We start from the raw sequence: 25,256 nt of genomic DNA, 5'->3' as shown, positions 1-25,256 counted from the left end.
CAAGGGCAACACGATGCTGTGATAAATCTGGCCCCTGTTCTCTTTGCAAATTTTTCAAGATCCCATCTTACATTGTGTGTAATACAATTTAAACACAATTACTTGCATATTTACAGTACTTTCGGTTACAGCTATACACTATAAATACATGTCACTATTCCCCAGGGCACGAACCAGGATTCAGATCTGTTACTGTTTGGTCACATGTGCTGGTGATCACATTAACCAATTGAGATTTCATAAGGTAGAAAAGTTAATTTCCCATGGAATATTGTAATATGTATTCATTTTTCATTAAAGTTTTGTGTGTTTCATAGTATATGTATTCATCTGAAGGTGAAAGGCCAACAAAATAGTTACAGATTATTGTGTTCTTTTTAGCTAATTCTCTAACACTGCAACCATAATCACTGACCTCACCCACATTACACTCAGGATCAAAGGGCCCGATTCACAGAACTAACTTAAGACAAAATCCTAAACTTACTACCATTTAGGTATTCACAGAAGGCACTTACTCATTTTGGTATTCCCAGAAGGCACTTACTCATTTCGGTATTCACAGAAGTTAGGAGTCCTAACTTTAGGACTCCTAAATGCCTTCTGTGAATACCTAAAGCCTTAAAATTAGGATTTTTCTCAGTTTAGTAGTAGTATAGTTTGGACTCCTAACTTTAGAACTCCTAAATGCCTTCTGTGAATACCGAAAGTCTTAAAATTATGATTTTTCTCAATTTAGTAGTAGTAAAGTTAGGACTCCTAACTTTAGGACTCCTAAATGCCTTCTGTGAATACCGAAAGCCTTACAATTAGGATATTTCTCAGTTTAGTAGTAGTAAAGTTAGAAGTCCTAACTTTAGGACTCCTAAACTGAGAAAAATCCTAATTTTAAGACTTTCGGTATTCACAGAAGGCATTTAGGAGTCCTAAAGTTAGGACTCCGAACTTCTGTGAATACCGAAGTGAGTAAGTGTCTTCTGTGAATACCAAAATGAGTAAGTGCCTTCTGTGAATACGAAAATGGTAGTAAGTTTAGGATTTTGTCTTAAATTAGTTCTGTGAATCGGGCCCAAAGTATTTTCATGCTTTTCAATAACTCGTCCAGACATTTTTCTGGCCATGCCTGATTGGATAGGATCCATCTTGGAATTTTCTGTACAGTATTTCATCTCCCTCCTGGAATTTTGTTGCTTATTGTCTCATGTTACCGGTGTGGAGCATGTCTCGAGCTATGGTTCTTTTGTGCTTCTTTTGAGGCGCACTACTGCAGTGTTTTTTGTTCAACCATATCTACAAACAGTCTGATACTTATTGTGCAACTTAGATAAATTATCTAGATACTTTCTTAGTCTTTTGATTATTTTGCTATTTGTCTGTCATCTATTGTTGAAGTTCTCTATTGGGATCTCCTAAACCCATTTATCATGCCATTCAGCTGTTTTGGGACACAGGTTCTCGGTATTCACTGCCGAAGGGCATTTTTATTTGGTGGCTTCTTCGGCCTCTTCTCCTCCTTAGGTCTAGTGCTATGGGGTGATGGTGGTGGCTGGCAAGGGCTTTGATGTGGTGACCATGGTTTAGTTTCTCTTGAGAGATAGTCTAATCCACCTTGAAGTCACTGTCAACCTGGTTGGCGGCTCTGGGTGTTTGTGTAGCTATTGTTTCCAATATCTGGAGTGGATATTTAGTATTCATAATAAGAAATGTGTGGGACAGGGCTGAGGGATGTTACTTTCGTGTAACCCTTATTCGTATAACCCTTATTAAACCTAGGGGCATATTTACAAGTCCCTATTGCCACAGGAACGTCATTTTAACTTAGTGTGGCTCAACACCACCTTGTAAATAAGGCACCATTTCACGCTATGATTAGCATGAAAGGGGTGGGCAATATGTGTTGCGGTGGAACACCCACAGCAACAACCATTGATTTTAACGCTGCACCCATCCATCCTCTCTCAACTGCTCCGACCTTCTGTTTTGGATTGTATTAGTCAGGAAGAATGCTGGGACTTCCAGCCCTTTTGTGGCATCCAGATTGGTGGACAGGGCTTACATTTTCAGCATACTTCTGGAGTTTCTGTCTCAATGACTGGAACAAGCACGAGTTGGCCTAAGAGTGAAGAGGATTACAAGTAGGTTATCAGGGCATTACATTAGCCCAACTTCAAAGTTAGGCAACAGGTTCCCTGACAAGCAAATAATTCACACCAGCCTGTGCTAGGAAAACAATACATTAAAAATGCTATCTAGCTTGAGTCATTTTATTTTGTGAGATTTCCACACACTTCATGTGGAATTTACCACCTAAAATCTAAAAGTATGTGCAAGAAATTGGGTTGACTGGGGTGAGATCCCTGGTCAAGCAGCAACCACAATCCCTGTCAGGGTGAGACCCAGCCAAACCTAAATTAACCCGTGCTCAACCCTCTGGAAACTTGGCATAGAGCAGTCAGGCTTAACATAGAGACAATGTGTAAAGTATTTGTGCAACAATTCAAATAGCTGCACAGTGAAAACACACCACAAAACGATAACACACTAGATTAGAAAAAATCGAGTACCTGTTTGGCTAGATCCACAGATAGGCTTGCGGAGCATGTTCAGGCCCACTTCTAAGGGTCGAGGACTGGGGTAGCACCACTTGGGAGGGTAGGACTCCCAGATGGCGGAGTCCAGTGCTGGGCTTAAGGTTATTGGAGCCTTCTGTCCCTAAGACTCTGGTCAAGAGGTCAGACAACTAGCCCTTGGAGTCACTTTGGGTCCTGGGTTCAAATGAACTCTAATGTTATCCTATGAGAGAGGTAGTCCTTGTAGTAGTGAAAAACGAATGTAGGGATTTTCCTATCAGGACATGTGGAACTTAAAAGTACATGCCTTGTTTTTTAAATACATTGCACCTTGCCCAGTGGGCTGTCCAGAGCCTACCTTAGGGTGACTTATATGTATTAAAAAAGAAGGCTTGGCCCTGGCAAAAGGTTTATTTTGCCAAGTCGAAATGGCAGTTTATTACTGCACACACAGGCTGCAATGGCAGGCCTGAGACATATTTAAAGTGCTACTTAAGTTGGTGGCACAATCAGTGCTGCAGGCCCATTAGTAGTATTTATTTCACAGGTCCTAGGCACATGTAGCTCCACTTCACTAGGGACTTACAAGTAAATTAATTATGCCAATTGGGTATAAGACAATGTTATCATGTTTTCAAGGGAGTGAGCACAAGCACTTTAGTTCTAGTTAGCAGTGATAAAGTGCACAGAGTCCTAAGGCCAACAAAAACAAATTCAACAAAAAATTGTAGGGTAAAGGCAAAAAGCTTGGGGTGACCCTGCAGAGAGGTCCAATTACAACAGTAAGTGTATAAACACTAATTACATTCTGAAAATATTGCCAGGTACTGTGGAAAGGTTTAAGCTTTTGAATGCCTGCTCACAGAATTACCACTGCTCTCTTGAGATCAGTAACTGAAGCAGATCTGGTGGTGGCCTGGTATATGTGAGCACTAGTTGTGAATGTTGGTTTCTTAATGTGCTCCAATCCACAGACTGTGGGGCATATTTACAATAAAAGTGGCAGAGTGCGGGTTAGCTCCAAAATAGTTAACTCTGGGCTCTGTCACTTTAGAAACAACAGGATGCACCAACTTTTTACAATAATACGGTGCACCCCTGCGTTTCTCCCTGTGCTGGTGCTAAATTCAGCTGCCTAGCACCAATGCAGGGTGCAAGGGTTCCTGCGTTCAGGGAATGATTGTTTATGTGCAGGAAGATGTCCCTTCCTGCACATGAACAATCCAGAACTGCCATTTGAAACTCCTATGGGTGCTGCTTTGTGCAGCACACATTGAAGTTGCCAATCACCATTTTTTTAATGATTGAATATGTGCAGGAAGGGACACCTTCCTGCACATAAACAATCATTCATGGCGTTTTGCTCTTTCTATGTGTGCGCCAGAATGCAACACAGATAGAAACGGCAAAATTGAGGAGACATTATTGGCCTCATTTTTGCAGCACTGGAATGTCACTTTTTGACGTTCCGGTGGAGCAATGTGCCCCAGCATATTTACAAGGCCACGTAAGGTCACTTTACTTGGCTTTTCATGGCCTTGTACATATCTGCTCCTTTCATGCAGAACACTGCATATAAAAGGGGCATTCCATGGGTTTTGCTGTGGGTTTTACCACACAACATCCATGGAAACTGGCACATTCCCTGATTTACGATTTAGTACAAGGGTGCCTCCGTTGGGAGGAATGACTGTTTCTGTGCAGGAAGGTGTCCCTTCCTGCACACAAAACAATCACAAATGGCAATTTGTAACTCCTATGTGTGCTGCATTGTGCAGCACACATAGAAGTTGCAAATCATCATTTTTTTAAGGGAGACCTTCCCATACATAAACAACCATCGATGACGTTTTGCTGTTTCTATGGATGCATTGTCCAGCATTCTATCCATCAATTGTTTCTTTTGCATATGTCGCCCTAAGTGGGAAGGGTATGCCCAGACATGGGTCCTGTGCTCACTACGCTACTGGATTCAAGCTAGCCTGGCTGTTGAAGGGTAATGCCCTGAAACCGGTCCCAGGATGCTTGTTTCCGGTCTAGGGGGGACCTGGCTTGGCAGTTCCGGCTGGACTGTTCCCACAAGTAACAGGGTCAAGACTGATTTGCATTTGGCTGGGTCCAAACTGGGGTGGTGTGGTGAGCAAAATAATGATAGATTTAACCCAGGTCCTTGTGACTGGGGGTGAATGTTTACATTGTCCAGCATTCCGTACATCAATTGTTTCTTTTGCATATGTCGCCCTAAGTGGGAAGGGGATGGCCAGACGTGGGTCCCGTGCACACTACACCACTGGATTCAAGCTAGCCTGGCTGATCAAGGGCGATGCCCTGAAACCGGTCCCAGGATGCTTGTTTCCAGTCCAGGGAGGACCTGGCTTGGCAGTTCGGGCAGGACTGTTCCTGCAAGGAACAGGGTCAAGACTGATTTGCATATGGCTGGGTCTGAACTGGGGTGCTATGGTGAGCAAAAGAATGATGGATTTAACACAGATCCTTGTGACTGGGGGTGAATGTCTGCATTGTTCAGCATTCCGGCGATCAATTGTTTCTTTTGCATGTTTCTATGTATGCAGCACAATACAGCACACATAGAAACAGCAAAAACGAGGAGAAATAAAGCATTTCTCCTCATTTCTCCATGTGAAGACCAGGTTTTCCCAGGTCTTAATTTTGGTTCTGCCCCATATTTACGTCACCCTTGTAAATATGGGGCAGCATCAAAATCAATGGGTGTTGTGGCAGAACGCCCACCGCAACACCCATTGTCCACCTCTTTCACGCTAAGGGGCATATTTACAAGTCCCTTGGGCTGCTGGTGCATCACTTTATGTGACACACCGGCTGCACAGTGTGGTGCCCCATATTTACAAGGATATGTAAAACTATCCTGCATGGCTTTTCGCATCCTTGTAAATTCGGCCCCTATTCAAACAGCACTTTGCGTGAAAGGGGCGTTCCATGGGTGTTGCTGTGGGTGTTCCTATGCAACACCCATGGATTCTGCCACATTCCCAGATTTACAAAGTTTCGTAAACCTGGGAATGCGTCAGAATCCTATGCCTCCCCAGGGGAGGCGTAAAGAGGCGCAATGAGGAGAAATACTTTTGTTTCTCCTCGTTTTTTCCTCTTTCAGTGCATGCTGCATTCTGCAGCACACATAGAAAAAGGAAAACACCTCTCATGATTGTTTTTCTTCAGGAAGGTGTCCCTTCCTGCACAAAAACAATCATCCCCACAACGCTGGCACCCTTGCACCATGGTGCAAGGATACCTGCGTTGGTGCATGGAAGCCAATAGTTCGCTAGTGCAGGGAAGAGCTCAGGGATACGTCATTGTTGTAAATGTGACGCATCCCTTTGCTTCGGAAGTAACGCAGTACAGCACAGCCAAATGGCTTGCGGCACCGTGATGTGTTACTTCATTGTAAACATGGCCCTAAGTATAGCGTGAAAGGGTAGCTAATTTACAAGGCGGTATTAAGCCATCTTAAGTGGCTTAACGCCGCCTTGTAAAAAAGGCAAAGCCCCTATTGCCAAAGGAATGTCATAAAAAAGTGACGTTCCTGTGGCGATAGGGGCTTGCAAATATGCCCCCAAAGTCCATGTGCAGCAGGCACCTTGAATGGGATAGAAGCAGGCTTGGGCATGTTGCAAGCGTTTTTTTGAAGCTCCCGCCTTTAAGGACATATTAGCATCATTCTGTAATTCAGGCAAAACTCTGCCTTTTTTTAAAAATGGTTTGTAAAATGCATCCAGATCTGATTATGAACTTGAATTGAATGATTGGAAATATTAAATATCATTTCAAATTGTCAAAGACAGCACCAGCAGGAATTGGTGGGGACATTTTATATACATTTCTGCTGCACAGTCACTGTCACAACATCTTCTGCATGATTATTAGAGCTCAGATCCAGCTGTCACCAGTTTGACCTTTACAGGGCACTTCAAGAATTCACTGACGTCTTTATGTATCTTTCAGACATCCTGTCAAAAAATAAATTATGTGCAGTAACAAGAAGGGAAAGATCTGCATGCGCCCAAACACATTTATAGAGCAATGTTGATGACTCAACATATTTGTTTTCATGATAAGTCATAGTTATTCAATGTTTCCGTAGGCATAAACAGAATTTTACCATGCAAGCATAGTTGTAATTTCCTAAACATCTTCAGCTGCAAACAACTTCAGTTTGTGAGCAGATATTATTCATAGTATAAGTGTGCAATTGAAAATGCATGTAGATATTTTCAATAACAAATGAACATTGCATGTGTACAACAGAATGACGGAGCGTGGCGTTGAGCAAAACTTGTTAACACCATGCTACGCCATTCTGGAAACACAGGGATGCACCGTTTTGACAAAGATACGGTGTAACCTTGCGTTTCCCCTAGCGCTAGCACTAAATTAAGTTGCGTTGTGCCAATGCAGGCACCCTTGCACCATAGTGCAAGGGTGCCTGTATTGGGGTGAATGATTGTTTAAGTGCAGGAAGGTGTCCCGATGGTGATTTGTAACTCCTATGGGCATATTTACAAAGAAGAGATGGAGGGCGGGGTTAACCTTCTTGGCTTGACGCCATGCTCTGCCACTTTGGAAATGCAGGGCTGCACTGTATTTACAAGGGTGTCAGTGTGAGACCCCAAACCCAAAAGTCGACTTGGCATCCGTCCCTGGGTGCCATGCCTAACAAACACTGCCTGTGGAATAGACAAGTCACCCCTCTAGCAGAGTGCACTACACCCCAGGTGAAGGCACAGTGGCACGAGCACTGTGTCCCTACAGTGTCTGTGCAATTCACAGACATTGTAAGTGCAGTGAAGCCAATTTGAGTACATGGGCTGGGAGAACTACACCTCTCTATGATGGCTTTACTGAAGACTGAGAAGTTTAGTTTCAAACTTCTCAGCACATTAAACCAGCACTAATGCCAGTGTCGGATTTGATGTAAAATGCACTCAAAGGGCATCTTAGAGACACCCCCCTGACACATGACCAGACCTGGTGTGGTTCCTGATTGGCTACCAGCCAACTGCTACCACCAGACATGTTTCTGGACACCGGGGTAGAGAATCCTCCGCTCTCTGGCTCTGGAAACAAAGAACATCCTGGGCAGAGGTGTAATTCCTCCTTCCCCAGGATGGCAGCATCCACAAAGAGGGAGTTTCAAAGACCTACAACCTTTGTTAGCTATCCCCAGCCTTTTGCTGCTTTGAGGCTACTGGTTCCCACCGGTTCTGACCTCATTTGGGCGCGATAACTGATAGGAAAACCTAGCAAGGAAGGGAGGTGTACCCACCTCTGCCGACCCCACCCCTCAGGTGGGGGAGGTGAGGTGAACCACACATCTCAGTTCCCTCCATCTTTATTTAGGGAGAGGATTATGCCACCTCCCATTGGAGGATGGCATACCAGAGTGTGTAGACACCCCAAGTAAGGGACACATTGGTCCTGATCTGCACACCCCTGTAATGCCCTTAAATCTAGTAATTAGGGTCACCCCAGAACCTTACTTCTTTAGATTCGACAGTCCAAAGAATAACACCGGCCGGAACCACTGCTGGACCAGGAACGATCTGCTGCAGACAAACCTCAGCAGGTGTCCCTTCCTGCACAAAAACAATCATTCCTGCAATGCAGGCACCCTTGCAATATGGTGCAAGGATGCCTGTGTTGGTGCATGGCAGTCAATTGAGTCCAGAGCGGGGGAGAGCTCAGGGACATCATATTGTTGTAAATATGACGCATCCCTTTGCTTCGGAAGCAACGCAGTGCGGCACATCCAAATGGCTTACGGCACAGCACTGCGTTACTTCTTTGTAGATATGGCCCTAAGTATAGCGTGAAAGGGTGCTTTATTTACAAGGCAGCGTTAAGCCACGTTAAGTGGCTTAACGCCGCCTTATAAATAAGGCAAAGCCCCTTTCGACACAAGAACGTTGTAAAAAGTGACGTTCCTGTGGCGATAGGGGCTTGTAAATATGCCCCCAAGTCCATGTGCGGCAAGCACCTGGAATGGAAAAGTAAACCGTTAGAGAAGCATACTGAGATCATCTGTGGGGCATGTGCGATAGAAACAGGGTTGGGCATGTTGCAAGGGTTTGGTAGAAGCTCCCTCTTTTAAGGACACATCAGCATCATTCTGTAGTTCAGGCAACATGCTGCCTTTTTTTAAAAATGGTTTTTAAAATGCATCTAGACCTGATAATGAACTTGGATTGAATGAAAGGAAATATTAAATATCATTTCAAATTGTCAAAACTGCACCAGCAGGGTTTGGTGGGGAAATTTCGAAGATTCTCCTGCTGTACAATAGCTGTCACAACAGCTTCTGCATGATCATTAGAGCTCAGATAGAGCTGTCACCAGTTTGCCCTTTTCAGGGCACTTGAAGAATTCACTGACGTCTTCATGTATCTTTTAGACATCCTGTCAAAAAGAAATTATGGACAGTAACAAGAAGGGAAAGATCTGCACGCGCGTGCGCTTATTTATGGAGCAATGTTGATGACTCAACATATTTGTTTTCATGTCATAGTTATCCAATGTTTCCAAATGCATGAACAGAATTTTACCATGCAATCATAGCTGTACTTTCATAAACATCTGCAGCTACAAACCACTACAGTTTATAAGCAAATAATATGCTTAGTATAAGTGTGCAAACTGACCTCTAATTCCGCCCATCTAAAGTAGGAGGGTAGAATCAAAAGTCTTCCTCCAACAGCCCTTACTTCACAGGCCCATCAAAGGTTTTTTTTCACAGTGGAGACAGAATAGTATCTGCTAGGATTAAACCTGAGGTTCATCAGCTTTTAAATTGGTGGGCAGACCTTTATCTTTTCACCATGTATGTATACTCTATCTCTGTTGCACTGGAGTATATATCGCCAAAATATAAATCGGACCGTAAGTCCCTTCCCCTGCTAGCATCCTGCTAATATACCTGTTCACCTTTTAACATCTCATGTTAAAACTACCTCTGTTTAAAAGGGTAGTTCTATTCAACACATTTTTGGGCATTGACTGGCCCACAATACAAAGCCCCAGAATCAGCAAGCCAATAGGTTTCGGGATAAAGACAGATTTTTGGAGGAAAAAAGTTGTTTTATCGGCGATTAATCAAAATTACTTCAAATCAGATTGAATGAATCACAGTCATTATAACTCAGATTAGAATAAAATTGCAAGCTTTAACACATTTCTACAAGTAGCTAGACAATTACAATATTATAAGAGGATTCAAACATCCTCATACATGTCATATCCCTGAGCATTCTGGAAGTACTACCGCCATTTACCCCAAACCCATTGATATTTTTTTGGGCAACACCTGGATCTGTTTATCACTTTTTGAAGAAAAAAACACCTGTCAATTTCTCCAAATCATTCTTTTATTGGTCGGAGTTTAGATGAGCACCAGGATTTAGCCATATCATGTTTGGAGAGAATACGTCCGAGGCCAATGCCAAAAAGGATGAACTCTGTGGGGGAATTTACGCTCCAACCAAGTATTGCAGACAGTTTGCGGGTTAACTTCTGCCAGTATCCTGTATGACTGGACACCCCCATGTCACATGAAAGAACACCTCATTTTGTGACAAACAGGAGATGAGAATTTGCTCATTCTACAAAGGTGCACTGAGGAATAGTTTACCAGATGGGGGTAATTAGATTGGATCGGGCTCATTTTCCTAGGTATAGCTGGTTCATGAGAATGCATAGGCAGCTTTTGATGCCATTTGGCAAGACCTATTGTTGGACCTGTCTACCTTAGGGTGGTCTTCCCCAAAGTTTTGCCTACTCACCTCCAATTTTTGCTGGATTTTGTTTCTGTTGGCCTTAAGACTCTGAACTTTCCCACTGCTATCCAGAGTGCTTGTGCTCACTCCCCTAAACATGGTTTGATGGACATATACCTGATTGACATATTTTATTTACTTATAAGTCGCTTGTAGAGTGGTATGCCATATACCTCGGGGCTGTAAATTAAATACTACCAGTGGACTGCAGCACTTATTGTGCCACCCACTTAAATATATCCCAGGCCTGCCATTGCAGCCTGAATGCAGTGTTGCAGAGCCAAGTTGACTTGGCATTTAAACCCCCTTGCCAATCCTTAAACTCCCCTCTTATTATTAAAGGTCACCCATAAGGTAGGCCCTAGGTAGCCAATAGGGCAGGGTGATGTATAATGAAAATATTGGAGATGTACTTTTAAGTTGTACGCGTCCTGGTAGTGAAAACTTCTTAAATTAATTTTTCACTACTGTGAGGCCTACCCCTCCCATAGGATGACATTGGGGCTCCTTATTACATTTGATAAGCTGTGTAATTCCTAATTGGGATCAGGTGGATATATCATTTTTGATACCTATGAAATTGTAATGATGAATCCTCTTTAGTGCTAAGGTTGGATTTTCATTACACTTTTGAAGATGCCACTTTTAGAAAGTTAAGTATACAAAACAGTAATGGATGGAATGATTGAATTAATCTCAGCCACTGCTGATCACTCAGGCGGCATCCCAATCCATTGTTATTTTGCACACAGTGCCACCTTCGGATGGGCCTAGCTTTGTTGTTTTTGTATTTGATGCCTTAAGTCCACTGTGTATGCTGATATGTGGGTCCCCAGCTCACTGAGTCTGGCAGTTCGGGTGGACTCTTCCCATCAGGAGCAGGGCCAAGACTGATTTGCATATGGGCGGGTCCAAACTGATGATGGCATGATGGGAGACAAAAATAGATTGGGATGTGGGTCCAAGTAGTTGCCAGGGGCTGAGATTAATTCAATAATTCCCTCCATCACCTTGTTGTTTTTGTATTTGACACTTTTAGAAAGTTTGCATTTTCCTGCTCTTAGCCCTTTTGTGCCTGTAGCCTGGCCTGGGTCACATGACTGGGTGTAACTGACAGTTACACTTTGTGAATTCGTCCCAGTCACACAATAGAGGGATTAGGTGTGTTGAATGGGCCATATGCTGGCAGGATGTGGGGGTGGAGCTGATCACAGCCCCACCTGAATAGCCTGTGCTCTGCCTTTACTCAAAGGGCTTGACGACCCTGTAATTGTCACTGCAGCTAGCTTGGAGCCTGGACATTTCGTACACTTCAAAAAGCCTTTCCAGAAGCTTCTTCCATTTCCAGAAGAAGGTCACCTGGGTTTACAAATAGGACCTGCAGGGGGACGCTCAGAGGACTGCCTGCTGCTGTGACTTGCTGTGCACTCGGCCAGACTGCTGCTGTACATGGAAGGACTGCTTTGCTGTCTGGAGCCTGCCTTGAACCCTCTGAGGCCTGCCCTGCTGTTGAGCCCTGTATAGAAAAGTGCCCCTTTTTGCATGGTTATCCCCTAAAATTTTGCCAAGAACTGATGCCAACCTGACAAAAGTGTGTGCAGGGCCCTGCTAACCAGGCCATAGCACTTGTATACTTTCCCAAACCTGTACCTTTGCATCCAGCATTGCCACCACCTCTGGCCCACATGTAAGTCCCTTATAAAAGGTATCACTGTTACCAAAGGGCATTGTGACCAGAGAGAGCCTCTAAGAGCTGCCGCATGTATTATGCCACCCTCAGAGACTCTTCACCTGACACATACACCCTGCCTCTGCAGCCTGTGTGCCAGCGTAAGACCCCAAACCCCAAAGTCTACACGACTCCCATTCCTGGGTGTCATGCCCTACAAACACTGCCTGTGGCATGGACAAGTCACCCCTCTAGCAGGGTGCACTATACCCCAGGTGAGGGCGCAATGGTACAACCACTGTACCCCTACGGTGTATGTGCCATCCACAGAAATTGTAAGTGCCGTGAAGCTATTTTGAGTACATTGGCTGGGATAACTTCACCACTCCATGATAGCTTTACTGAAGACTGAGAAGTTGGTATCAAACGCTTCAGCACATTAAACCCGCACTAATGCCAGTGTCGGATTTAATGTAAAATGCACTTAAAGGGCATCTTAGAGATACCCCCTGAAACACGACCAGCCCTGGTGTGGTTCCTTACTGGCTACCCATCATCTGCCATCACCAGACATGTTTCAGGACCCCTGGATAGAGAGTCTTCCACTCTCTGGGTCTGGAAACAAAGCACATCCTGGGCAGAGCTATGATTCCTCCTCCCTCAGGATGGGCAGAGTCCACAAAGAGGGAGCTTCAATGACCTGTTGCGTTTGTTAGCTATCACCCAGCCTTATGATGCGATCAGCAACTGGCTCCCACCGGTTCTGAACTCCATTTGGGCGAGAGGACAGGCAGGAAAACCTAGTCAGGAAGGGAGGTGTGCCAACCTCTGCCAACCCCACCTCTCAGGTGGGGAGGTGAGGTGAAGCACAGATCTCAGTTCCCTCCATCTTAGAGATGAGGGGATTCAGCCAATTAGGGAGAGGATTATGCTCCTCTCCAACTGGAGGATGGCATACCACAGGGTGTACACACCCCAAGGAAAGGACCCATTGTTCCTGACCTACATACCCCTGTAATGCCCCTAAATCTAGTATTTAGGGTCAACCCTGAACCTTACCTCTTCAGATTAGTTGGACCAAAGAAGAAGACGGACCAGGACCGCTTCTGGGCCAGGAACGAATCGCTGCAGAGAAACCTCTGCAAGAACCCTGCAACCTGCATCTGGATAGACTACTGGACCTGCTGTCCTTCCAGAAACCCTGTCATGGGGGCCGAGAGGATCCCTCGAGGTCATGGAGACTGTCCGGCTGGGATGCTTTCCTTCTGGCAGGGCAGAGTCATATCGAAACAAGTGTCAGTCCTTTACCACTTCAGTAAGGTGTCAGTCCTCACTACGGTGGTTCTGGTACTGGTGGATGCCGGTGACTAGAGGCACTAGTCCGAAGGGAAATGTTTGCCACTTTAGTGAAGGTTGCAGAGCCTCTCAGACCCCATGACCCCAGCTGTCCTCAGCTGGTGCCAGAGAGCCCATACCCTCCTGCAAGTGGCCCTGTCGGCCTCCTCCGGCTCAAGCGTCCTACCCAGAGCTCTCCATGACAGTCTGATGACAGCAGAACTCCTCCAGCTGAATGACAGCAGCCATCTGCCAGTGACCGTGACGGTAACCATGTTGGCTGTCTGCTGAAAGACAACCTACTACATCACTCTCTGAGGACTGTAAGGGCAAATCTCATAGCCTGTATCGACCGCGGCGGTGAAGATACTAAACCCCACACTTTTGGGTGCCCCCAATCTCCCACGACCGACATTAACCTCAGTGTTGGCCTGAAACCATCTGAAGACTGGAACTGTAAGCTGTGTACTTACTTGTAAGTCCATCACATGTCCTTTTCCACACAGGATTGCATATCGTTCTCTCTGTATCGCACTAACTATATATCCTGAATACCAAGTATTTTCTTTCTGACTGAAAAGTACTGCTTGAAACTCTACAAATCTGTCTACCTGAAAAGCTTTGATACATTGAAAGTATTACAACTTACCTGTATTAAGTAACCCATGTTTCTTAAATAATATATATTTTTTTATACTTACCAATTGGTTTGGATTCAGTTTTTGAGTGTGTGGTAAACTTTCTTGCCTGAGTGTGTACAATAAATGCTTAATACCACCCTCTTATAAGCCTAACTGTTCGACCACACTACCATAAATAAAGCTGTTAGTATTATCTACTTTAGCCTCTGCTATACCTCTGGGGATCCACTGGACTCTGTGCACACTACGCCTCGCTCTGGTATAGTATATATAGAGCCATTTTCCTACATTCTGCATCTTCACCTGCACTCAGGATTACCAGACATAATTCCAAGGGGTAGTTTGCTGGCCTCCTGTTCAGAGCCACAGGGACCTAAAAGCCTCCCACTATCTTGAACCACACAAGGATCCATCTTGAGTGAGTCCTATAACGCCCAAAAGGTGTCCCACCAGTCCTGCACCCTTGGTTATGATGCTAAAGGTGCCCAGGTGCCCAACTCTAATCAGACTTAGACACTATTTGGTCAAAATGCGCTCTGAGAACCAGGAGGAGACCAGGACCAACCAGCTTGCCTGTCCACTCAAGGTGCAATACCGGTCGGATCTCCTTCACAGCATCTGCCGCTACTTTCTTTTTCATGGATGCAAATCCATTTCAGCGTTCCATCGCCAAAGGGGTTTCTGACCTCATGGAACTGGCTTAGGCTACAGCCCTATGCTTTGTCCTACTGGAATTTTTCGACTTCCATTTCAGCGACTAAGTCACAATACAGAAATCTTCACTGAAATGTCGACTCAAGGCCATCAGACAATGAAGCTCCCTCCTCAGACACTTCCTGCTGCCTTGCCCCGTAGAACTTTACCTTCTCAGCCATTTTTCTTCAACAATTTTTCTAAGTTCAAACGTAAGCGCAGACCGGGCCAAATCCACTTCTTGTATCTGAACCACCACTATCCATTGTGGTCGGCCTGAACCTTTGACCTGTTCTTGCCGGTATGAATGTCCACGGTTGACGCACTTTTCGGAGCTATTTTGAACCTTAACCTTAAAAAATTCATAACTCCAGTTCTTCTGATTGGATGTTTGGTGTTTTGGTGTCAAATAATTCATTAAGATTTACACAATTTTTCTAAAATAGTATGGGATTTTTCTTGTGTTGTGTTTTTACTTTATTACTATTTGAGTACTGCATTAATACTTTCACATTGCCTCTAAGTTAAGCTTGACTACTTTTTGTGCAAAGCTACCCAGGGTTAAGCACAGGTTAATTTAATGGCTTTATATGATTCACCCTGCAAGGGATTGTAGCTGTTGCTTGACCAGGTCGAACACACCCCAGTCAACCAACCACCCGATTTCTCAAACCTACTGTTTGCAATATACATTGATTGGCTTGTGTCAGCCTCTTGTTTATGATTGGATGGCCTTGTTGCCTATCTCACTTCCCTACTATTGAATCAGTGGCTTTGCCAATAAAACATTTTTTTGTGAGTTTTCCCTGCCTAGGTGCATTTTGGTCTCACATTGTTCTGACTGAATGAGTTGTATTCTTTCACATCTCAGTTGAGGAGACTTTATTTATTTTACTTTAAGCACTCTATGAGTGTACATGTATTTTCTTGCTCTGTCCCCCTTGTGCTGTTTCTGCATCACATTCTTCATGCCAAGCTCCTATATTGCTTTCCAAGCTCCCTGCCTCTTCATTTATTTTTTAAATTCCACCACCTCCTTCTTGCTCTCATCACTCAGCAGTATTAAATACTTCTCCCACCTGTAGCATCCTCTCCAGCCTGGGGACTTGCAAACGATTACACCACACACGGAGCTTGGTATGACACGTCCTTATTCCTCAGCTTGTAACCATTAGCTAAACATTCTACATCATGAATTCTATCACCCACACCCAAGCATGTCCGTTACTGTTCTACGGAGTCCATCAGAAGCCAAAACGGTCCCATCATTTCTAACTCACATAGCACTACATCGTCCCCTTTGTTAAAAAAAAAGTACAAATAATACATATATACATCACACGAATCAATTGCTCAGATCTTGTCATGTGAAGTTGCGGAGATAGTGGAGAAGCGCCTGTGGCAAGTATTGGTGACAGAGACACTGGTACAGTTGTTGGGCTCTCTATGCTTTTAGGAGGATAAGTCTCACTTCTGACTTTTAGAGGTGGCGAATGTCGAGGAAGGTGCTTGAAATGCAAAGAATCTCACGTAATAGACTTTCCAGGACAGTGAGCAATCACCATGTGTCCTTTACTGGTAACAATCCTCAGCGGGTCAGCATTAAAATAATCATCAGACTTGTGTTTTTGTTTGTATCTAGCAATGACTTGGTCTCCTCTTTTGAACACGATGTTTAGAGCAAAGTGGCATCTGTCTACATAGGTCTTCATTTTGCATTTGTGAGACAAATCAGTAGTGCAAAGTTTGCCAATGTCAATAGATCTCTCACTGTTCCATTGTCCCAAATATTAAGGTGGCAGGGCTTTCACCTGTGATGGAATGGAGAGTTGTCCTAGATGCATAAAGCGCTGACTGAAGAACTGATTTGAGTTCAAGCTTTTCCATCGCGATGCGCTGAACGCTCTTCTTAAGGGTGCCCATAAATCTCTGGCTTGTAGCTTTTCTGATGCTTGACATTTAGATGAGTGAGGAAATCTTTAAGTTCTCAACTATTGAAAGGCGGGCCATTGACAGGTTTAAAATGAAAAGAACACCCAATTTTGCAAAAATACATTCTAATCTCTCAATGACTCTGTCATGAGTGGTTGATAACAGATCTTCCACAAGGAGAGAACGGGAATATTCATCAACAATCACTATTAGATAATGTCCACTGTCAAGGGACCAAAAGAAATCCCTTACAATCTTCTCCCATGCATGCTTTGGAAGATCAGATATGTTTAACTGATGCAGGGTTGTTTTGGTTGACAAGCAGTTGCATAAATGACATGCCCTTGTTGCAGGGATTCTGCACATACACAGATCTATGCGCAGGAAACCAGAACCTCAGTGTGTAGTGGTGTACCAAAATACCCACCTCTGTGCCCAAAACCCCAATCCGATTAGCTATAGTGTCTCATTCGTTCTCCATACTACAGTGAAGCCACCAATGATTAGAAATCCTAGAACAGGCTACTCTGTCCCTCTAAGGAAACGTGGGAACAAGAACACTCTTTCGTTCAAACTCTCGTACTTGTCCACAACATGAGTAAATAGAGTCAAGGAATAGTTTAAAATGTTTATTTTAACTAACGTGCTCTATAATGCAGTACACTAGCCAATACTAGCAGCAATATGCATAAGATCAAACAAATCAGCATTGTTACAATTCGATATAGAACAAAAGCAGAAATCATATTATAATGATGGTGGAAACAGGACTATAGCGCCTTGCCACCCTCCCCGTGCTAGAAGCTAGTTTATTATAATTATAGAAGACCTCCAGGCTTTGTCAGGGGGACCCCATACCTCCGAGTTCAGATGCAGGATTTTACATCATCGGACGAGCACAGCTCTTCTATCCTGCAAGTGTGTTAACATGCATGCAAGGCAATATTAAAAACACCAGATTTCCAGGTTTGCAGCTGTGTTCTATGTTATGGCTAGGGACGTGAGACTGACCAAAGCAAATCAACAGAGCTCATTGTTTTTCGACCTTAAACACGCTGTCAGACGAGGATCAGAGTGTTCAACTAAATATGTGAAATGCAGACAGATCTCATGTGAAAGCGAGCTTTCAAAGTGTTTATGAGAAATGTGGCATGTAGTAACGTGAGCAAAAGCGGCAAAATGGCGCCCAAGCATATACTAACTTATGCTAACTTAGCAATGTCTGCAGGTGTGTCCAAATCCTCACTACACCCTTTACTCTTTTTTTCAACTCTTTCATCAAGACAAGGTAACCACTCTTGGGCCCTTAGAGCTTGTTTAGTAGTAACAACTCTATGATGTCCCTCATGGGCCAGTTCAATAACTTGTTGTCTCAGACTCTGGTATGATGATTCTCAACCCTCATAAGATGATGCCCTCTGAGGTAATAGAACGTTTTTCCTGCACATTTTCAAATTTCAAGGTCATCATGAAGAGGTCGAGTATGTTTTCGCAACGATTGATGTGTAATAATGTCTTTGAGTATCAGCAAATCTTTATCAGTGTTCATAGCAGTAATGATTAATTCCACTGATATGGCAGCAGGGGTACTTGATTTCATGATGAAGTTGACATAGCATCAGCCGCTTTAGATATAGTGCAATGACACTGTATTGGTACGCGTTAGAAGTAGTCACAAGGGGGGGGCCTGGTTTGGACGCCGGGAGAAAGGCCGGCGTAGCGTTTCACTCCTCCTGTGGCGACCAGCTCAATGAATATTTTGAAACACTTAGATTGCGGCAAAAGTGGCTATGAGGACGGATTCGGGGATCGGAAGTGTGGGTCCCATTCGAGGCTGGTTCCTGGGACATTACGAGGCTCCGACGCAGAGAAACATGTGTGAGCCCTGACACCGGCAACCCTGCCATCAACGAGAGGACCGCGGAGCCGCGGAGCTCCCGCTGCTCCTGCAGCAGTTGAGCACGTGGTAGCTGTTTGCCTACCTGCATTGGGAGGAACTAGGCTTCCAAGGCCACCGAGTGAGTACGGATCTGAGCGCGCTGTTCACCACCGCCTTCTACTGCCGATCTCTGCTGCCTGGGCACACGGAGCATACAAAATAGCGGACGCGCCAAAAGCCTAAGCTTAAACGCGGACACATTTATATCTATAATAAGAACGGCGCTTACTCTGCAGCAACGAGCAAGTATTTGCGCTGCCGCTGAACCCATGGTGTGGTACCCCTGAGTCACTTGTGGTATTCTTGAGTCACCTGTGCTTCCTCATTGTGGTGAAAACCGAAGATCTCACAAAATGGCGGGCGCGTTAACGGGTGCGTCCACTGCTTAAAAATCAAGTCTCTGAGGGGCTGTGGCTGCTTAATGTGTATGAGTATAGTGCTTGGAGGGGGCACATGCAAGCGATTTCCTGGTCCTGTTACCTGAAGCTTGATGGGACATGTGTGCAAAGCCTCAACAACAGTGCGAGTACGTGAAGAAGGCAATATACGAGAGCTAGCATGAAGACAGGCTATATTGTGATGGCGGGCGGAATGGTACAGTCACATCCTCTGGTTTGGACCCTCTGAGCCCTCTGATCTGAGCCCGCACAGACCATATGCCCTAAGAAGGACTTCAGTAACCTCAACTCCCTCTATGATCAGGGGTTGCGCTCTCAATTGAAGGTGGTCATCCCGGCATACCGCACATCCTACGCATCCTCATTGGCATCCTCATTAGCCCTTGGGATTACCACTGGGATTACCACTGGGCCTGTCGCTCAGAAGGTGAAGTAGAGAAACTCTGTGCAAGTACTCTGCTGCAGGTGCCATTATGGGCGACAAAGAAGCAAAAAATCTTAAGAGGCTCAAGGCCGAACCTCCTAACACGATCGCACCTATCAAGGGCAGGAAGGATGTCAACGACACAATGGACATCATATTAAATAAACTTGAGGAAGTACATGATCTTGCGAAATCCACAAAGGAGGAAATCGTGGCTATTAGGAAAGATATTCGAGATACCAACTCTAGGCTCACGGAAACAGAATCAAGGATCAGCCATCTAGAAGACTCGGAGACAAAGATCTGCAAAACTATTAAAAGCCTCTCTATATCCTCAGAACAGATGACAAAGAAACTGTCAGAGTTGGAAGATAAGAATCGAAGGGGGAACTTTCGTATATTTGGGATACCGGAAGGCTCAGAGGAAGCCTTCGGCTCCTGTGTTTCCTTCAGTCATGGTTCTCGCAAGCAACCAACCTCACTTTTCATCACTCGCTCGAATTCGACAGGGCGCACAGAGTTCCCGGTAGGATCACGTCGAACCAGAAAGGCCCCAGGCCCATCGTCTACTGCCGATCTCTGCTGCCTGGGCACACGGAGCATACAAAATAGCGGACGCGCCAAAAGCCTAAGCTTAAACGCGGACACATTTATATCTATAATAAGAACGGCGCTTGCTCTGCAGCAACGAGCAAGTATTTGCGCTGCCGCTGAACCCATGGTGTGGTACCCCTGAGTCACTTGTGGTATTCTTGAGTCACCTGTGCTTCCTCATTGTGGTGAAAACCGAAGATCTCACAAAATGGCGGGCGCGTTAACGGGTGTGTCCACTGCTTAAAAATCAAGTCTCTGAGGGGCTGTGGCTGCTTAATGTGTATGAGTATAGTGCTTGGAGGGGGCACATGCAAGCGATTTCCTGGTCCTGTTACCTGAAGCTTGATGGGACATGTGTGCAAAGCCTCAACAACAGTGCGAGTACGTGAAGAAGGCAATATACGAGAGCTAGCATGAAGACAGGCTATATTGTGATGGCGGGCGGAATGGTACAGTCACATCCTCTGGTTTGGACCCTCTGAGCCCTCTGATCTGAGCCCGCACAGACCATATGCCCTAAGAAGGACTTCAGTAACCTCAACTCCCTCTATGATCAGGGGTTGCGCTCTCAATTGAAGGTGGTCATCCCGGCATACCGCACATCCTACGCATCCTCATTGGCATCCTCATTAGCCCTTGGGATTACCACTGGGATTACCACTGGGCCTGTCGCTCAGAAGGTGAAGTAGAGAAACTCTGTGCAAGTACTCTGCTGCAGGTGCCATTATGGGCGACAAAGAAGCAAAAAATCTTAAGAGGCTCAAGGCCGAACCTCCTAACACGATCGCACCTATCAAGGGCAGGAAGGATGTCAACGACACAATGGACATCATATTAAATAAACTTGAGGAAGTACATGATCTTGCGAAATCCACAAAGGAGGAAATCGTGGCTATTAGGAAAGATATTCGAGATACCAACTCTAGGCTCACGGAAACAGAATCAAGGATCAGCCATCTAGAAGACTCGGAGACAAAGATCTGCAAAACTATTAAAAGCCTCTCTATATCCTCAGAACAGATGACAAAGAAACTGTCAGAGTTGGAAGATAAGAATCGAAGGGGGAACTTTCGTATATTTGGGATACCGGAAGGCTCAGAGGAAGCCTTCGGCTCCTGTGTTTCCTTCAGTCATGGTTCTCGCAAGCAACCAACCTCACTTTTCATCACTCGCTCGAATTCGACAGGGCGCACAGAGTTCCCGGTAGGATCACGTCGAACCAGAAAGGCCCCAGGCCCATCGTCTGTAAACCCCTGAGGTATCAGCATGTGGAGCAAATGTTATCCTTTGTGCGCAAAAACAACCACAATCTGTGGAAATCAAGCAAGATCTTCATCTCGCAGGATTACAGTAAGGAGACTGTTGATGTGAGAAAGGCCTTTCTTGCTCTATGCCCGAGGCTACGGTCGCTGGGCCACCAATTTGGATTCATATGTCCAGCAAGGTTTGGTGTGTTTATTCACGGTACTCCTCAGATCTTCACGGATCCGCAAGTGCTCAGACGGCTCTTAGACGGCCCAGACGATCTCAATCAATCAATTTTATAATGTTTTGGCACTCCGAAGAGGTCCATATGGACACAACGACGCTGGTCTCTTCAGCTGCTCCTAAATGAGTATCCTTTTCCTTATGCAGGTCTCTGATATCATATGCCGACAGAGTTCTCTATCCTCCAGCTCTATCCTTCAGGTGCCAGCTGTCTGCGTTTTATTCCGCATAATTGCACTGTTCATTGCTCGGTTGTTAAGTTGCTCTGTTGCAAAGATAGGTCCTTAATAATGATCTAGTCCTATGTAAGACGATGTTGTGGGGAGGGGGAAGCCCTGCCTCTATGCCTCTGTTGCCAGGTTATTTTTGGCTGAGTGTATTGTCCTAGGTTCACCTACAAATCTGTTCTGACAAATTACTGGTACCCCACCTGAAATGTCTTACTCTCGGAGATGGGTTATACAGGTTTGTGGTAAAGGGGAGTGTAGTAATCTGTAGCAAAGATGATTGTAGTAAGTAAGCAAACTATTTCAAGAGTTACACGGCTCGCTGTACCTATACCACATGTGAGCTTAAGTATAATGGTTTATGAATACACTGCTTCCGGCAACCAATGTTCTACGCTGTTTCAATTGTTGATCCAGTTTCCAAATATCACTATGGTTTCTGTTCAAGGACATGGGAGGGACGCTGTTTTATCTTGTCACCATGCCTAATATTTTCCTTCGGGGTGGGATGGGTGGGTTGGGAGGGGTGGGGAGTGGGGGTGGGTTGGGGGGAAGGGTAGGGCAGGGTAAGAGTTTAGACTTTATTTTGTTTCTTGTCTATGTCTTTATTATTTACTGCATACCAGGATCAGGCTGCCCGCATTGTCAGTACTCTGAAGACGTTCTCTATTGCTTCACAATTAATGCTGTCTTTATCCCTATTGATGCTCTGCTTTTGCAGGTTCAGGTATTGTTATCTACCTCATACAAACACCGCGGTACTTTGGTCAGGATCTGTCGCGGTTCCTATGAGCACTCTGCCTATCCGAATGGATACGATCTTCCATTAATTCTCTATGTCACTACCCACAATTGACACATCGCTTGGCATAGCGAAGGTGGACAACCTGAAAATACTCTCACTTAATGTTAAAGGTCTTAATCAACCTGTTAAACGTCAGAAAGTCCTAGATTACCTACGCAGGCAAAAGAGGGATATTGACCTTCTGCAAGAATCTAAAATCGATGCTAAAAAATTTAGTACACTTAGGAACAAATTCTATGTCGAAGTGGCAGGTTCGGAGGCAATAGGCAAGAAAAATGGCGTCTTAACATTAATAGCGAAAAAATCCAATGTTGACTTGCTCTCCTCCACAGCTGACACTAAGGGGAGGTGGGTCACAACCAAGTTGCTCAAAGATGATACTGAATTCTACGTTACAAATGTTTATGCTGCTAACACATGTGATTTAATTTTTTGGTCAGACCTCACTAAACAAATTGATACCATCCCTGACTCAGCTATACACATTCTCGCAGGAGATTTCAATCTACCCTTCGACCCAACTCTTGATAGGGATTCCCGATGCACCTTCCATGGCAGTAAGTCTCACAAGGCCTTCACTAACCTCTGTACCCGATTTAACTTAGTAGACTCATGGCGGTTGAAAAACCCTGATGGGAGAGACTACACATTTTACTCATCTCCACACAATTCGTTCTCCCGTATCGATTACTTATTTATCACGAAGAATGGCATCCCCAGAATAGAGGAGACAACAATAGAGCCAAGGGTTATATCTGACCATTCGTGTATATCCCTGTCCATTTCCAATGTGAAATCGTCTACCCGTCAATCAATTTGGCGGCTCAATGAGGAGGTACTCGTAAAGGAGCAGCATCAGTCTACCATTGAATCTGCCATTAAAGATTACCTGGAACATAACATTAGGGGGGACACCACTGATCTGACCCGTTGGGAAGAACTAAAAAGTACTGTTAGAGGGGTCATTATCAAAATTAGGTCAGCCGTGAACAAGAATCATAACAAGGCCCTAGAAAAACTAGAAAGAGAAATATCTGCCCTGGAGAATAGACATCTGCTTGATAGGAAAGAAGGTACACTGAATAAGTTGGCAAATAAGAAATATGAATACAACAAAATAATAAGTGAAAGAGCAGGGGTTTGGCTGAATAGGAGGAAACAATTTAAGCTATGTGAATCAAATAAGGCTGGGAAGAGTCTGGCTGCTTATGTCAAATTTAAGGTACAGAAAAACACGATAAATTCCATTCAAGAACAATCGGGGGTGGCCCACTCAGATCCTGTCAAGATCGCAGATATATTTAAAGATTTTTATGAGCGTCTCTATGCAAAGAACATAGAGGTGGAGGAAACCAAAATTCAGGGCTACTTAGGGGAATGCGAGCTACCGTCTCTCTCCCTTGCCGATCAAACCGATCTTAATAACCCAATCACGATCCAGGAGATTGAAAAGGCTATCAAATCGTTAAAAAGTGGAAAGGCCCCCGGACCAGACGGGTTCACTGCTAGATTCTATTAGTGCTTCTCCTCTCTCCTATCACATCCACTCCTACACCTGTTTTAGGAAATCAATAGTACAGGGGAAGCGAAAGGTGCACTATCTGAAGCTATCATTGCCGTCCTGCCCAAAGAAGGGAAAGACCCAATACTCCCTAAAAACTATAGGCCTATCTCTCTTATTAACCTTGATTGTAAGCTCTTAGCCATGATCCTAGCCAACCGCCTCCAGAAAGTTCTGCCCAAACTTATCCACCCCTCCCAGGCAGGTTTCTTGAAGCATAGGTTATCCAGTGACAACACCAGGACATTAGCACATGTACTCGAAAAGGCGAAGCTTCTAACCACCCCCACTGTAGCAATTACGCTCGATGCCGAAAAGGCATTTGACAAAGTAGACTGGACATATCTGGAGGCAGTACTAAATAAATTTAACCTAGGACCGTCCTTCACAAAGATGGTGATGTCCCTTTATTCCTGCCCCTCTGCCAGAGTTAGAGCGAGATGCTCGTTCTCCTCATCATTCCGATTACAACAAGGAACCAGACAGGGGTGCCCCCTCTCCCCTTCATTATTCCTACTGGCGATCGAACCATTCCTCCACCACTTACGGAATAATAAGGGCATTTCGGGAATTCCATTTAAAGACTGTACAATAAAACTAACCGCATATGCTGACGATGTCCTGGTTGTCTCGGAAAAGGCGGAGGAGGCTATACCGGCCCTCATGTCCACTATTGACGAGTTCTCGAAGGTATCGGGGTATAAGTTAATTAAGGATAAAACGGAGGTTAAATTGTTAAATAATCAGGGAAATGAGGATGTACTGGGGGACTCTGGTCTAACTTGGCAAACAGATTGCTTCAAAGTACCTGGGGTTGGACTTTGATAAGGACCTAATTACAACACTACGCTTTAACGGAAATCTGACCTTAAAGAAAATATCAAAATTATTAGATGGATGGTCTCCTAAGTACCTCTCATGGTGGGGCAGGGCCGAAACCCTGAAAATGATGATAACTCCATTGGTGAATTACCTGGTGATTATGTTGCCGATGACTTTTTCGGATGACTTTTTAACCAGGGTGGACAAGCTCTTTGGTACATTCCTGTGGCAGGGGAAGAAACCCAGGATATCAATGAAGAAGTTACAGCCATCTAAAGAAAAAGGCGGCCTGGGTCTCCCCGGCTTCAGAAATTATCAAACTGCGTTCCTCTGTAAACAAGGCGCACAATGGC

The sequence above is a fragment of the Triturus cristatus genome, chromosome 3_1 (assembly GCF_964204655.1).
Source record: "Triturus cristatus chromosome 3_1, aTriCri1.1, whole genome shotgun sequence".
In the NCBI taxonomy this organism is placed as follows: Eukaryota; Metazoa; Chordata; class Amphibia; order Caudata; family Salamandridae; genus Triturus; species Triturus cristatus.
This window is presented reverse-complemented; position numbering follows the sequence as displayed.